Below are 16,400 nucleotides of genomic sequence, written 5' to 3'. Positions count from 1 at the left end.
CAAAGAAGCTCAGGGACAACACCCAGGCCCTGAGTTCAAGCCCCATGACCGAACCAAAAAAAAAATATTGTCGGGGCTGTGGCTCAGTGGTAGAGTGCTGGCCTTGCATGCATGAGGCCCTGGGTTCGATTCCTCAGCACCACATAAGCAGAAAAAGCCAGAAGTGGCATGCTGTGACTAAAGTGGTAGAGCTGAAGAGCTGAGGGATAGTGCCCAGGCCCAGAGTTCAGGCCCCATGACCCACAAATAAATAAAAATAAAAATTATATACTTTCATATATATATATATATGTATATATATATATAGTCAGGGTGATTTACAAAAGAGTTATAGTTACATATGTAAAGTAGTGAGTACCTTTCTTGTTGAACTTGTTAACCCCTCCTCATTTCTCTTCCACATTCCATCTCCCAACCCCCCTCAAGTTGTATCGATAATTTCCAATATATTTTCTTGTGACTATTGATATTCTTCTTTATCTTTTTTTTCCAGTTCACTTGAATAAATATTTTGATGTGTTAAATGTGTGCTCCACAGCATGTATTATTATCACAAAAAATATATAGCTGTATTTTATGTTGGTATCAGCTGTGGTTTGGCCCTAAAGTGTGCCCCAAAAGCACCTATCCTAATTAATGGCTTATTCACTAGCTTGTGAGAGAATTGAGAGGTGGTAGAACCTTTGTAAGACAAAGCCTAGCAAAAGGAGTAAAGACATTGGGATTATGGATGCTAGGGAGAGCTCAAGTCTTTAAGAGACATTAGGTCAAACCCCAACAAAATCTATACCAGGAAATATATAAATTTAGAAGAGGAGGTAGGACCAAGGAAAGAGGGGTAGATGATAAAAAAGGGGGAGAAGAAATGCAGTCAGGAATTTATCGTACATAACACAAAATTAAGAAAAGTAAGGGAAAAGGGTGTTAAAGAGGGGTAAGAACTTTGAAGGGATGGCACTAGCAAAGATGAATTGTATTTATAATCTGCTTTGTTATATGGCATCTCCTTTGTACAACTACTTAAAGATGAACTTAAAAAGATTCCTACACTATGTTGTGTGTACCTCAGATATTATTGGTAATGTTGCAGAAAGCATCATTCCAAAATTTAGAAAATATAATGGAGAAAAATACTGGAGAATTTCAAGCTTCTACAAAATATTGAATTAGTAAGACAAATTTATTTTCCTTCAGTATTTTATTGAAGATTATATAATGTTTTATAATTATTGTATATGAAAATCTTATAAGCCGGGCGCCAGTGGCTCATGCCTGTAATCCTAGCTATTCAGGAGGCTGAGATCTGAGGATCTCAGTTCAAAGCCAGCCTGGGCAGAAAACTCCGTGACTCTTATCTCCAACAAACCACTCAGAAAACCAGAAGTGGTACTATGGCTCAAGTAGTAGAGCATTAGCCTTGAGCTGAAAAGCGGAGGGACAGCACCCAGGCCCAGTGTTCAAGCCCCATGGCCAGAAAAAAAAGAAACTTTTATGTTCATAGAATTTGAATATATTATGTAACTATTCTTTTTGTTTTTTTAAATTTATTTTATTGCATAGTTTATTTTTTTTTTTAGTTATTTAGACTTTATATACAGAGGAGCAAGTTATATGGGTCAGGTAATGAGTACAATTCTTTTTGAACCATGTCTCCCTTTCCCTTATTCTCTTCAAGATTTTTCCTTTCATCACCACCTGCAAAATTACAGTTCATTTTCAATATAGTGTCAAGTGAGGACCACTCTTGTATCTGTTCACCCTTTTTCCCACGGTCCCTGTGCCCCCCCTTAATCTGCCAGAGGCAAACAAAACAAGATAACAAACAAGATAAAAGGAAAAGCAAACAAAAAGAGCAACAATGGCAACTAAAAACTCTTGTTTTCTTTTATTGCTGTTTACTTTACAAAATATTATCTTCTAATATCACATGCACCTGGATAATGAGCCTTTGTGATCTTCTATGCATTTGCTTAAATATAATAGCAATAAAAGCAAAAAAACTAATATTTGATATACATTAAAATGACTTGAGTATGTTTTTAGTTTTGAATGATGTTCATGGATCTATAAATTATTTTGTTACTATATTTTGTTATATAGCATCTAACTAATGCACATTTAATAAGTCAGATAGCTGATAGCTATATGGCTTTTTATACATGCAAAAAATATATGAATTAGTCACCTTTGTTTTATAAGTATTACATATCATCAGGGTTAGCATTGCATTGTCTTCTAAGTCCTTGGCTTTTAATCTTTAATCTGTGTTACTTATGAAAACACACCCAATATTGTTGATACTTTCACCAGAACTATAAGTGGTTCCATTGCCAAGTATTGCTAGCATTAATTTTTGTGAAAACAAATGTGGTCTTTTATGATTCTTGATCTTTTGTAATTTATCATGAGTTGATTTATGGCCTATACACAAACTGTCTTAACCATATCCCGTCCCGTGTGTATATAAAATGTCTTCTTTCATTGACTTGAGTGTGCATTATCTCTTTTTGCGTTATGAAAGGTATCATATTTTGTAGTGAGTCTGTTACTTACTAGTATGTTTTCTTGTGTTGCTTTGTTATATGTAAGAATATTTAGGGCTGGGAAGGTGGCTCAGTGGTAGAGCGCTTGCCTTGTATGCACGAGGCCCTGGGTTTGATTCCTCAGCACCACATAAGCAAAAAGAAAAAAGCCAGAAGTGGTGCTGTGGCTCAAGTGGTAGAGCGCTAGTCTTGAGCTGAAGAGCTGAGGGACAGCGCCCAGGCTCAGAGTTCAGGCCCCACGACCGGACCCAATTTTTTTTTTTAATAAGGAAGATTTAAATTTTAATATTTAAGTATATACTTTATAAAGATGACACAGATACTGCAAATACTATTATGAATTCTCTAGCATACTTGGTCTATACACCTTAAGATAACTTTTTCACCAAAGAAAGCAAAATTTTGTTTTGAATCAAAATTATTTATTTGAAACTATAATCAGTTATTAACTAGTAGAACCATAGATACTAAATATTATATAACTTAAATTAATTTTGCTTTTAATTTGAACCAGAGACAAAAGTCTGAAAATGCCTAATTAATATGAGCCAACTTAAATGAATTCCAGAGTTTGAAAGCTAAGTGCAAATTTTGCAGACGTAGCTTCCATAAGTAGTATATAGTTTCTATGAATTCCCTTTTGGTTGTATTGTGTGCAGTATTCTGTAAAGAATATTGATGGATAAAGTAATACTCTGTCCTTACTCCGGTAATTACCGACTAGTGCCATAATGTTTCAACCTCCACATCAAAATAGGAATATGAATGCACTATAAAAAGTTTAGAAGAGATGACTCAAAAATAGGCTGAGAATTAGATGGTACTAATATCCCTTTTAAAGATCTTTAATATGAACAAAGCATTAGCAAATGATTTAGACAGAGTGTTTAGACACTATCAAATAGAATTAAATCTAATTGTTAGTTTCACACATATCAGTTTGGGTTTAACATAAAGAGGAACTATATAATAGAGGGAAGAGATAAAATTAATTTCCTTTGGGTAGACATTACATTGTTCCTTGTAGGGACTTAGTCCAAATAACCACATGGTGGAGATGTTGTAGAGGGAATTCAAGTATCAGATAGCTGTTGGAGTAAAGGACATTTAAGGTTACTTCTAAAGTCTAAAAGCTATAAATTGAAGAGGCAAATAAATATTGGTAAAAAAAAAACAGTTATCATTGATACAGTATTCAAATTACTGTACCTCAAAACTTGTGTTCATTAACTTAAACTAAAATTTTCTATATTGAATATTTTCAATGTAGAATTTTTTCATGCTAAATACATGTTTAATTTTTAAAATTATGTTTTCCTCTACATTATATGTATCTTTCATATAGAATCTCTAGAATTAGCATAAACCGAGTGCATTCATTTTAGAAATGTAAAACATGCATAAGTCTAAAATGATATTGGAGATAAATATTACAGAGAATACAATAACCCAAAAATGGGTCAGCACAAACTATCCAATTGATTAGATGCTTGCAGAAAGCCACAGCAAATGGCAAAATCAATTCACCAATCAGCTTTGCGGTGTTTTATTCTAAACCCAGCCAGCTGGGCAATTAGGCATATACTGGGTGTTTTTATGTCTTTCATTGAAGAAAGCATCATTTTCCTTGGGAAGCAGATGGTTTGGAGCTATAGATTGGCCAAAGTTCACTAAAGGTTACTCCTCTACAAATGGAGTAAATTGATGTGGTAGAATATGCTAGTTTGAATCTTTTGAATGATTCAAAACTGAAACAGAAGACTTTGAGTTGATATTTGGTTATAGGTTTTTGTGGGTAAGAAATTACTCAATTACATTTTAATGCGGCGATTCTCTGTTGTTATTCACACAATGTTCCACTCAATTTACTTTTTTTTTGTAGGTTAATAACTTATGCCTCATCTCAAGAAGTAGAATTTCAAATGGCTATTTTAGATTTTGTTTAAAAGAGAAAAGAAATGAGTCTTCATGCATTGTTTCTGGGAAAGTAGACTTTAGAACCATTTTGCTCTGAGGTCAAGTTGTATTGTTTGAACTAAATTATCCAGTAATCAATGTTTCCAAATGAAATTTTAAAACAGACAAGGATCACAGCATTTTAGAATGAAGAGTATAATTAGAGAGCCTTTATTTCAACTCTTTATATTAAAGAAGAATCTATGCCTGAGATTTCAAGGCTCACACAATACAGCCTTAGGTTCAGAATTTTAAATTCCAGACAAATTTTGTGATGTTTAACCTCAAAAAGTTTTGTAATCCTACAAGATAATCATATTATTAGCATGTTAACTTCAGGACACTGAAAAAATTTTTATCATGGAGGAATAGCAGCACTGAGAAATATAATTAGTCCATTACAAACATCACATGAGTTTTGTTACTAGTCTGGGAGAAAATATTTTAGTGCTTGCCAAAGATTTAAAAATCCATTTTATGATAATATTTGGTGAATTTATCCAGTCTCTTGCTATCAGCACACACATACTTTTCAGTGTGAAGTGAAATAGTACTTAAAAGGCTATAGAAGCTAAGGAGTTAAAACTATTGGTTCATTTGCTTTTGATGAGTCAGTATATTTCTGAGTGCATACCACAAATACATATCTAAAATTCCACTCACAGTCATGAAAACAAAATACCGATTATGTCAAATGTGAAAATTACCTTAACAAATGGAAGAATTTCTTTATTTGCAAAAATTTGTACTTCAAGGTAGATTCCAGTGCTTCATGCCTATAATCCTAGCTACATCAGAGGCTGAGATTTGAAGATTACAGAGGGAAGCCAGTCCAGGCAGGAAAGTCTATGAGATTGTTATTTCCAATAAACTAGAAAAAAAGCAGGAAGTGGAGCTGTGATTTAAGAGGTGAAGTGTACCTTAAGCATAAAAAGCTCAAGGGCAATGTCCAGGCCCTGAATTCAAGCCCCAAGATAACACACACATAGACACACATACACACACACACAGAGAGACACACTCATGTTTTTTGCTTCATTAGATGAAAACTTACATGAGATTCAAAATGTCATAGCAATACAGTTATAGTACATAGAACAACTTGAAATGTCGTTTAATTAAGACCAGTTTAGAAGACTCAACAGAAATGTTTTTTTAATAAATATATTTTATAACATTAATTAATAGAATTTATTGATGACATTAACAAATATATTTTGTATCATACCATATATGATGCTAATCAAGTGATCACAACTAACAAGTAAAAATATTAAATACATGACATTTTAAATAGGCTAACTTTGAATAATACTGGATATTTTAGAGTAAAATGTAATTACCATATAGGTTTTGTTTAAATAAGAATATATTTTTATATAATTAGTTATAAGGTAGAGTAAAAATGGATCTTTTACAGAATGTTAATAATACAATGCCAAATTATTATTAATCAATAAACATCCCATCTTATACACTATAAAGTTGAAAATAAATAACCTGCACTCCTCATTATTATTTTTATTAATTTAATGGAACAAATGCTATTTAATGAAGTTCTAAATTAACAAATATTTTTATGACTTCAATTTCTTTATTGTGTCTAGCTCTTCTTTACTCCCAATGCATTTCTTCTACTAGTGCTGGTATATTATTTTTTGTTGCTCTGATATTGCATGTAGTGATATAGCTGGCTTTTACTAAGTGCATGGTACTAACAATATATAACAGAGGACACTGCCCCATTTGTTAGGAAATGGAAAGCCTAGGGAAAAAAATCCCTTCTTTACAACAACTAGTATATGCCTAACCTAATCTTACCATACAAGCAGCAAAGGTCAAAAGCTATGTACATATGACCATACTAGATATATGAACCCCAAGATAGTGGCACAAGTGGTTTTATATTTCTTACTGTTGTTTCTAATGTATTTATAATGCACTATGTGAATTTTTTGTTTCTTTTGTATGTTTTCCTCCCCATGATATAAGCCCTGTTTTCACTGTATTTGATTCTGGTGCATTGCATCTTGTATAGATATTTTTCTAATTTTGTGAGGGGAAGGGAAATAACAAAATGCTGAAACAAGAATACAGGTTGACCCATTGTAACAATGAGACATACAAGCCACTATGTTGAAGACAAACTTTATAACTTTTTTGGGAGGTTGGAGGGTGGGAAGTAGGTAGGTGAAGGAGGTGAGGGAGGGAAGGGATAATAGGGAAAAATCAAAGGAAGGTATAACAATGCTCTATAGGAAATGCACTCATTACCTTGTAACTCATGTAACTGTAACCCCTCTTTACAGTATCTTTACAATAAAATAAAATTTAAAAAATAAATGTATGAGACTTAGATTAATAATCTAGACTCTAATAAAACACATCTAATCCAAATTCAAGTAGTTATTTTCAAATTGTCCAAAAGATATTTGAATAAATTCATTGAGCTTATTTAGGTAATATTAAATTATATTCATTTAGGCTATTGTCTTTTGGTGTGGTTTGTTACACTTTACAAGTAAGACAACAGAAATCCCAATATTAACTTTAAATTGTTTAAAACAAGATATTTTGTCATATGCAATAAAAATGTTCTGTGATGGTGTATTTTTTAGAATTGAATAGAATCTAAAACCAGAGAAATTCATTTTTCTCTATATGCTGTCTCTTCTTGGTGTGGTTTAATTGTCTATATTCAGCATGACCTTTGGATACTAAATTCTTGCCTTTTCTAAATGAGGAGAACAGTTCTCTCTACAATTTCATCTCCTCTCTGAACTGTGGACAAAACTTGCAATGTTTAAATCTACCAAGCCTCAAGGAAAAGAGTGGAATTCATACATGAACAAGGGGAAATAGATGCCAGGAAAAGTCAGCCAAAATCGATTTCACATGGCTTGAGTACTTTTGTTTAATGAAATCTAACTCAATCCATTCTACTCTGACCAGAATTGTTTCTTAAATATCTACATAGGCAATGTGTTTGCATAGGTCCAACTATCCCCAAAAAACAATTTCATTTTAGCAAAATAATTTTCAGTTGTATCTAATTGTTTAGTGAAGTTTACCTGTGGTTAAGCAAAGAAACATCCTTACCAGAAGGTTATGTTATCTACTACCTTCTTATCCTGGGTAAATTTGTTTTTCTTTCAAGCACTTTCTGAAAAGATGGTTGCCTAATCCTGAATTTCATTAAGCCCTAAATGTTTGTTCAATATGAACCATTCTAGCTCCATGGAAGACTTAATGGTAGTGTAGTGCCTTCTTCCCAATCTCTTTAATCTCCTGTATAATCTCTTCCAATCTTCGAACTGTGGTTTAATCTTTAATATTAAAATTTGCTGTTTTTTTTATGTTTTCATGATTAGCTAAGGGGTAATTATCGTTTGTCATTTCATTTACATACTCTCATTATTTTTTCCAAACTTTTTCAGTCATGAACTGACTTCTTAAGGTAACTTGGTACTTTTCTTTTTTAAGAGCAGGACAATCTAGACTACAGAAACAAAACTTTTGGTATTGATTACATCATTGACTTATTCTTCCAGATACACACCATATTGCCTAAGATGGGACTTTTATATTTAACTAGATTTTGTGACTTGTACGAGTACATCACTCTTTACAGTAAAAGAATCCATACTTTTCATTTTTGAGATTTTATATTTGAAATAGTTCATGATTAGTTTCATTTAATCTGTGAAGAAAACTGCATGAAGTTTTTAAGTGTGCTGTTGTCAGAGGTCTTTAAATGCAGTAAGTTGGTTGCAATGGTTCATGAAGAAATTTAGTGAACGCTTGCCCACGTATTGCAATCGTGAAAGAACAAGTAGCTAAGTTCACAGTCAACTGAACAAAAATGAGGATTTCAAAAATCTCAGGACTTCCAAGATGGGAGTGCTGTCATGGGATAAGTGAATCGATATTGCAGACGAATCTCATTTGAGCTACTAAAAACCTGCTGGACCATTTCCTGAAATATTGTATAAAGCAATTGAAGATGGCATGGTGTAATGTAGAACAGTAATACTCAACCACTCTCTATTACTAGGAATTTTCAAAAAAAATGTAACAGATTTTTTTTTTCCTGAGTGTATATGGCATGGTTGTTCTGGTGTTTTCTACCACCAATAACTCCACTGCTTGGTTATTTAATTTAAAATATGTTTCCATATAAGTGGAACATATTTCCTGTCTACAATTGATGCTTGTAAAGAAAAAATTGAAAGGCTTTAATATTCTCTTATTTACAATGGAGTGCTGACATAGTAGATTTATAATACAATGTGCACTTGACTAAATGGTTGCAATATTAAAGCACTTATCTATCATTTTTTTCTACAAAATGTTTAAATATCCCTTTAAATAATGAAACACTATTTTTCTTAAAGTATTACTTTTCAACACTTGGAATATTTTTAATAATCTATTTTCTCATGTATTGATTTCAAACATAGTTGACCACTTGGGAGACTTACTTTTTAATTTTATTTTGGTAGAGAGAGTCAATCAGACCCATCTATTGCTCAGTTTGCCAAGGGCAAGTACAGTGTTAAAACTGAAGAATGGATTTTTTGGGGGTTCACTGATTCAAATAACCAGAGTGCAAATTTAGTACAGTTAAATTCTTTACGTGTAAATTAGAAGAGTGGGAGTGGCTGTGGGAACGGCAGTCAGTCCTTTAGTATTTTTGAGAAATTAAGTAGACAGCTTAGAGTGGTGTTTGGTCAGTGAATTCTAAAACCAGGAGGAAGGAGCTTCAGATCATAGAAACAAAAGTCAATAAAACAATAGATTTTTGGGTCAATGAATCAATTAAAATGGAACCCAAGGCAAGAGGGTATTGACTATTTCAGTAGCCATAGTCATAGACAAAGAAGAGAGGCTATATCTTTTGTTATGTCTTCCTTATTGTTTTGGGTATGACTGAGAGTTTAATGTTGTTGGCACAAAGCCTGAAATGCAATTTCCTATTTTTATTACTCTGTCAATATGGCATGTTAAGGTCCTCAGTACTCTTTTAACAAATGAAAAAGGAAAATCCTCATTTATAACAAGTACTATGGAAATTAAAGCAGGAAATATCAAATGTACCTTAGTTACTACTGTTGTCCACATGAAGGACTTTGAGTAAGTCTCACTAATTTAAAGGTATGATTAAAAGTTGTTCAATATAAATATATAGTATCTAAAATTACTTGTAAGAACTTTTTCAAGTAATGAAATTTGTTCTTTTTTTTAAGTACATTCTGTAACTGTAAACAAGGACTTATTCTCATAAAGAACTTTCTGTTTTATTCCTAGTTGGTGATAAACACAATCTAGTTAGCTAGTAAGGTCCAATAAATACAAAAAAGTTGGATGAAATTGAGGAATAAAAATAATATAGAAAGTTAATATCTACCATCATCACACTTGGAATTTTAGACTTAATAATGGCATATGAAAATTTACTAACATAAATGAAAGTCAAGATATCCACAACTCATTAAACTTATAAGTATGACTTTTTTTCTAATCTAGGAATTTTATTTCTTAAGGTATATTATACAATGAAATTTTGAAAATAACTTATAATTGAGGAAAATATTAGGTTTTTACCTAAATTTTCTAAGTTTCATCCTAACAGCACTGAAGTATGTGCTTTTTGAAAAATAAAAAAAGCTAACGCTTTGGAGCATTTTTTGTCCATATTTTTGATTTGTTAATATGGCAAAGTTTACCAACAATATTTATGCACAATTGTTTTGAATTAGAACCACTGAATGGTTAACAATATTATAATTATTTTACTAAAGTTGCTTTCACATGAGCATGAATCGTCCTTGTCAACATACAACTAGACTCATCCTCTTCTGAATGGCTAATTATATTCATTTACTCTTGTTCAGAGGAATTTCAGATGACAGCGCTCTGTATTGTTTGTGGGCTTATAGCTTAATTTCTGTATCACTAATCTCTCTTTAGAGGAGTGGTAGATAAACTTTTTTAACAAAAGCACGTATAATAATTATTTCATTCTTTAGTGTTCTGCATGATCTCTCCTGTCACTATATAATTCTGCTGTTTTATGGGAAGAACTACCACATATGTTACAGAAATAAATGATTGTGGTTGTGATCTAATAAAAATTATTTTTAAAAACAAGCTGACAGGCCAAATGGATTTGGCCCGTAGGTCACAGGGCCTCACCTTTTAACATTATCTCTAGCAACTCAACTCAGCAAAAATACAAATTAAAATGAAACAAAATCACATGTGAAATTCTTGATTATCAAAATATTCAAATATTCCATTTATCAGTGTTTTAGTTTATATATAAGGGATAATTTAACACTAATAGTAATAGATATAATTATTATAAATTGTATGAAATGGGTAAACAAATTTCAATATTCACATGAAAAATTTAAAGAATATAATAAAGTTTTGATTTCTTTCCTAAACCACCATTAATAAATAATGGAGACAGGTATTCAAAGACAAGAAGATTATATATTACTATTTTGCTTATCATGTTTCACAAGAAATAATAATGAGTATCCTTCTTTCTTTCTTTTTTTTTTTTTGGTTGATTGTGGGCCTTGAACTCTGGGCCTGGGCACTGTCCATCAGCTCGTCAGCTCAAGGCAAGCACTCTACTGCTTGAGCCACAGCTCCACTTACGGTTTTCTGGTGGTTTATTGGAAATAAGAGTCTCATACGCTTTCCTGCCTGGGCTGGCTTTGAACCGAGATCCTCAGATCTCAGCCTCCTGAGGAACTAGGATTACAAGCTTGAGCCACTGGCATCCGGCATGACTTCTATTTCATATATGCTATTTTGATTTACTTGTGAGTAATGGAAGACAGTTTAGTAAACTAATTATGAGTGTAGCTTTTGGAGCCAGTCCGCCTGCGTTTAGTATTCAAATCTAATATATACTGACACAAACTATTTTAGGCCTCAGTTATAAACATCCTTTATGTGGTAACCATGATAGAACAGATTTGATAGGGTTAGTATAAGGGTTATATACTTGTAAAAATTTCTTATAATGTACTTTTTTAATACCCAACACCTAATAGATAATCTACAAAATGTATGTTATTATTATGTAATGGCTCAGAAAACTAAATTGAAGAAATATTAAGTAACTTTTCTTTTTTTATTTTCTTTTTCAAGTATTTTTAATTATTGTCCAGGTGATGTACAGAGGGTTACAGTTACATAAGTAAGGTAATAAGTACATTTCTTGTCAAACTTGTTACCCCTTCCCTTATTTTCTTCTACTTTCCCTCCCCTCCCCAACCCCAAGTTGTACAGATCATTTCCAGCATATTGTCTTGTGAATCTTGCTGTTGTATTGGTTCCCCCTTGTCCTTTGTCTCATCATTCTCTTGTTCCCTTTCCCTTCCCTAATTCAAATAAACATATATACAACACCAGGATACCAAAATCAAATATGGTGACAACAGGGGATATACCATAGGGAGGAAGAACACACAAAATAAACAAGTAATCACATATTATATTACAAACAACAACAAAGAAAAACCTCTTGTTTCCAGGTGCATAAAATTAACCTACTAATTATGGTTTCAAAAAGAAAATATCAGCAGTTGCAACTGAGTGAAGTGCAAAAAGCTAGTGAGCCACGTAACTCTGGCTATGATACCCTCCCCTTCTGGACCTTAACTTCTTCCTTTGCACAACACTGGGTACAACACTGCTTTTTGTTGTAGTTGTTGTTGTTTTGTTTTTTTTACCTTGCTTCTTTTTTATTATTATTTTCAAGTAGTTGTACAAAGGAGATGCCATTTAACAAAGCAGTTAACGAATACAATGTCTTGATCAGTGTCATTCCTTGCTACTTTCTCACCCATCCTTCCCCTACTTTCTCCTTCCCTCACTCAATTTGTAAGATACACATTGAATTTTTTTTGGTTGGTCATGGGGCTTGAACTCTGGGCCTGTGTGCTATCCCTGAACTTTTCAGCTTAAGGACAGCACTCTTACCACAGAGCCACAGGGCCACTTCCAGTTTTCTGAGGGGTTTATTGAAGTTGTACTAGGCAGTTCCCAAGATTTTGCTGGGTCTGTGATTTTATGACTTTTAAGAAGGTAATTTGGTATCATTAAACACTGGGAAAAAAAATTTAAGATTCAGTTTAACATTTTATTTCATTGAAAAACAAATCCAGAAAGTAGTCAATAGGCAGTTTCAAAAGATGGAAATTACCAGAGTTTAATTAATACATTTGTCAAACCACAAACAATACAAAAGAGACACCTATTACATTACAAAATTTGTAAGGTATATAAGACAATTTGATGTGCTTAGTTAAAATAAATTAAGTGTACAATGTTGATAACCTAAAATAAGTTAGTTCAGAAATTTTCTTCAACAATGTTGCAGTTCAAAATAGTAGAGAACTGTTGGAAATACTCAGTTCTTCAGATCTACTTTAGAATTATTTCGCCAGTAAGCAATGATGTTCACCACATATACGCTTATATGATAATAGTTATAACAAGTATATCTCTTTTGAGGAATTTCTGTTCAATTGTATTAACTGTATTAACTTATATGACTTTGTTATTATTTTTTAATTGTCAAGGTGATGTACATAGGGGTTAGAATTACATAAGTAAGGTAGTAAGTACATTTCTTGTCAAACTTGTTACCCCTTCCCTCATTTTCCCTTATTTTCCCTCCCCTACCCCCCAAGGTGTACAGATCATTTCCAACATATTGTCCTGTGTATATCTCTGTTAAATACATTTTTTTTCCAGGTGATTTTCCCCCAAATATTTTCTCCCAGACTGTGGCTTTCTAGTTGATTATTTCATTAGCTGTGCCTCTATTTCATTGGGGTTTTTTTTGTTGTTGTTCTTGTGCTTTTTTGTTTGTTTTGGTTTTTGGGGGAGAGTGCTGGAACTGCAAAACCCTTGCTAGTCATGTGATCTACCACATAAGCCACACTCTCAGCCCTTTTAGTTTTTACTTTATTGTTTATATGGGATCTTACCATTTTTCCCCACCTAGCCTCAAATTGTGACTTCCTGGTAGCAATCTACCAAGGAAGTTGCTTTACATGCATGTAGCATACTGCCTGTCTTGTGTTTACACAGAGGTAAATTAGGCCTGTGTTATTCTTTCTATGAAAAATCCCATTGTATTTTAATTTTGGAGCAGTGATATTCAAAACTGAACAATAAACATATACTTTCCTAATGAACTTAGAATGAGATTCACAATTTCAATAATTCTGAAGATGTGTCCATATTGTGTTTTGGAAGAATGATTTTTTTCTCATACAGAAATGAGTAAGTTGTTGGGATTAATTCCTACATGTTTCCTAGATAATTAATTCATATTGATGTATCCTTGGAACACAACATTTTAACAGATGCTTTTATTCTCCACCAGCATTTGTGTTTTATGTATACAATCAGTGATCAGCCTACATATTTATACACAGGAAAGATAAATTTGGCTGTTTCATCCAACATATACATTTGTTCCTTGTAAGTCAAATATCTTATATATTTACTAATTGTGGAAAATTAAATATAAGCAAAACATTACTTCCTTTAAGCTATAAAGCTGACACTAACACAAAATATGAACCACAAGATTGTAGGATAGACTAATATTGTGAATAAAAATACCCAGTTGTCCCAAATCAACTTTAAAACTGTAACAGTTGGAAGATGTGCCACAATGGAGGATACTTGGATACTGAGGGGAGTAACCTCTTCCTTTTGAATAACTCTAATGAGTAAATAAGAAATTAACATTACAAAAGTGTATGAAAACTTTAATTTATGACAATAAAAGTGTATTCAAAAGTCTCTAGATCGCATTGTTACTAGAAAATGAAGATAATGATACTCTAAATAATACATTGGCACATTTATTAATTAAACTCCATCTTTATGTTCTCTATTTTTATATTTATTTATTTATTTTTGTTGGTCATGGGGTCTGAACTCGGGCCGGGACCCTGTCCCTCAGCTCTTCAGCACAAGGCTAGCACTCTACCACTTGAGCCACAGTGCTACTTCTGGCTTTTTCTGCTTATGTGATGCTGAGGAATCAAACCCAGGGCCTCATGCATGCAAGGCAAGCACTCTACCTCTGAGCCAGCTTCACAGCTTATGTTCTCTATTTTTTTAAATAACTGTTTCTTATTATTTTTATTACTACTATCATTTCATATATAGACAAAAAAGTAGAAAGAAATGATTTTCATTGTATGAAAAGAAAGTCGCAGACTTTTTATTTCAGTAGATTATATATTTTGATTTCTACCTAATATCATTCCATAGAAATAGCAATGATAATATCTGATTTTTTACTTCATTAACCAGCCAACTCTTTTACTTGACCTAAACAAGAAAATATGTATTTCCAACCATAAGTAAAGCAACAATATCAGCTATCTTATAAAGCACTACAAGAGCTCAAAGCACAAAGAAGGGGGTAGGGTGTAGGGAGAAAACTCATTTTGAGTCCATATTACTTGGAATGGGTCTCTCTTTTGCTGCTAAATCGTTTACCAATTGTTCAATGAGAATTCAATTGTGTCAGGCTCTCTGACAAACAAACAAACAAAAATAGAACTGTGAATGTTTGGGGGGTTATTTAATTGTTATTGCTGTTTTCTTCAACCCATTTGCTTTGATGTCAGGTTAGTTCCAACTGCTTATTAATTTCCTTCCATTCAATTTAACATGGTAAGAATACTATTACTAATTAATATATTCTATTGTCTTTTCCAGACAACTAGTGAATAGTTAAGTCAACCTAACTTATTGTAAAGAACTGGATTTGTTTCCTAAGATCCATTGAATAAAAGTTGGCCACCAGCCTCCCCTTTATATATTTCATGAAACTGGCACCCATTCTGGAATATGCAAGTAAAATCAATCCTACAAAATCTTTATGAAATGAGACTTTGGAAAGCAGCTTTTCCTTAATTATAAAACAATAAGAAAAGCATTCTACACTTTTCAAAAGCAATCACAGTCAACTCTTCAATATAATGTCTAAATTTATCACATAAGTGTTTTGGAAAATCATATTTGAAAATGAAGAAAAGCCTATTAAATGATATTATTTCGGTGATTTTTATCAGAGATGTAATTTGATATATTTTCTAACATCCAGATCTTTTTCTAAAGGTGCTTTGTAGTTGGACATATGAATACTGTCACCCACTGGGTCACTGCAGACTCAATGTATTTTCTAAATCTGTTAGCTATCATGTCAGCAATTTCTGGAAAACAGATCCAAAATAGCAGATGGCTGAGAATTTAGGCTCCCTGTTCCTAAACTGGTAGTAAAGATGTCATTACCAATCCACTGGCCCAACTGCATCTTTGAATTCCTCAACTGAATGTTTCTATATATTGCTTAATTATTTTCCAGGCTTGCAGGCTCAAGGTAATCTGACTTTTAACTACTGCATATTAATCTATCAATACCTACATTTTATAGGAGAGCTCATAGATTGATTTGCAATGAAACAGGTTTATTAATACAGTTAAATATTTTTATATATGTGATTCTGTGGGGAATAAGAAAAAGCATACAAATGTATTAAGATCAATAAAAAAACAATTTTAGATATTTTTTTCTGTACTATATTCAGTGACGAGAACAGATTTGATCTCTACCTAATACTTAAATATTAAGTTATAAATCTATATCTACCAATACTCAACTCCATCATTTATGATTTCAGTTGTATTTAAAATATTTAAGTAGCATTGTCTATATATTAGATTCTGGAGGGAAAGCACATCAATTGCTTTTGCAAAGTTTTTGCTTTCCACAAGAATGATTTTAACAAAGATTTATTAATTGATAGTGTGTGGATTTGTTTTTCTTTTTTCTTTTCTTTCTTTTTT

Source organism: Dipodomys spectabilis, unplaced genomic scaffold (genome assembly GCF_019054845.1).
Source record: "Dipodomys spectabilis isolate Male_0828 unplaced genomic scaffold, ASM1905484v1 ptg000095l, whole genome shotgun sequence".
Taxonomy (NCBI): Eukaryota; Metazoa; Chordata; class Mammalia; order Rodentia; family Heteromyidae; genus Dipodomys; species Dipodomys spectabilis.
This window is presented reverse-complemented; position numbering follows the sequence as displayed.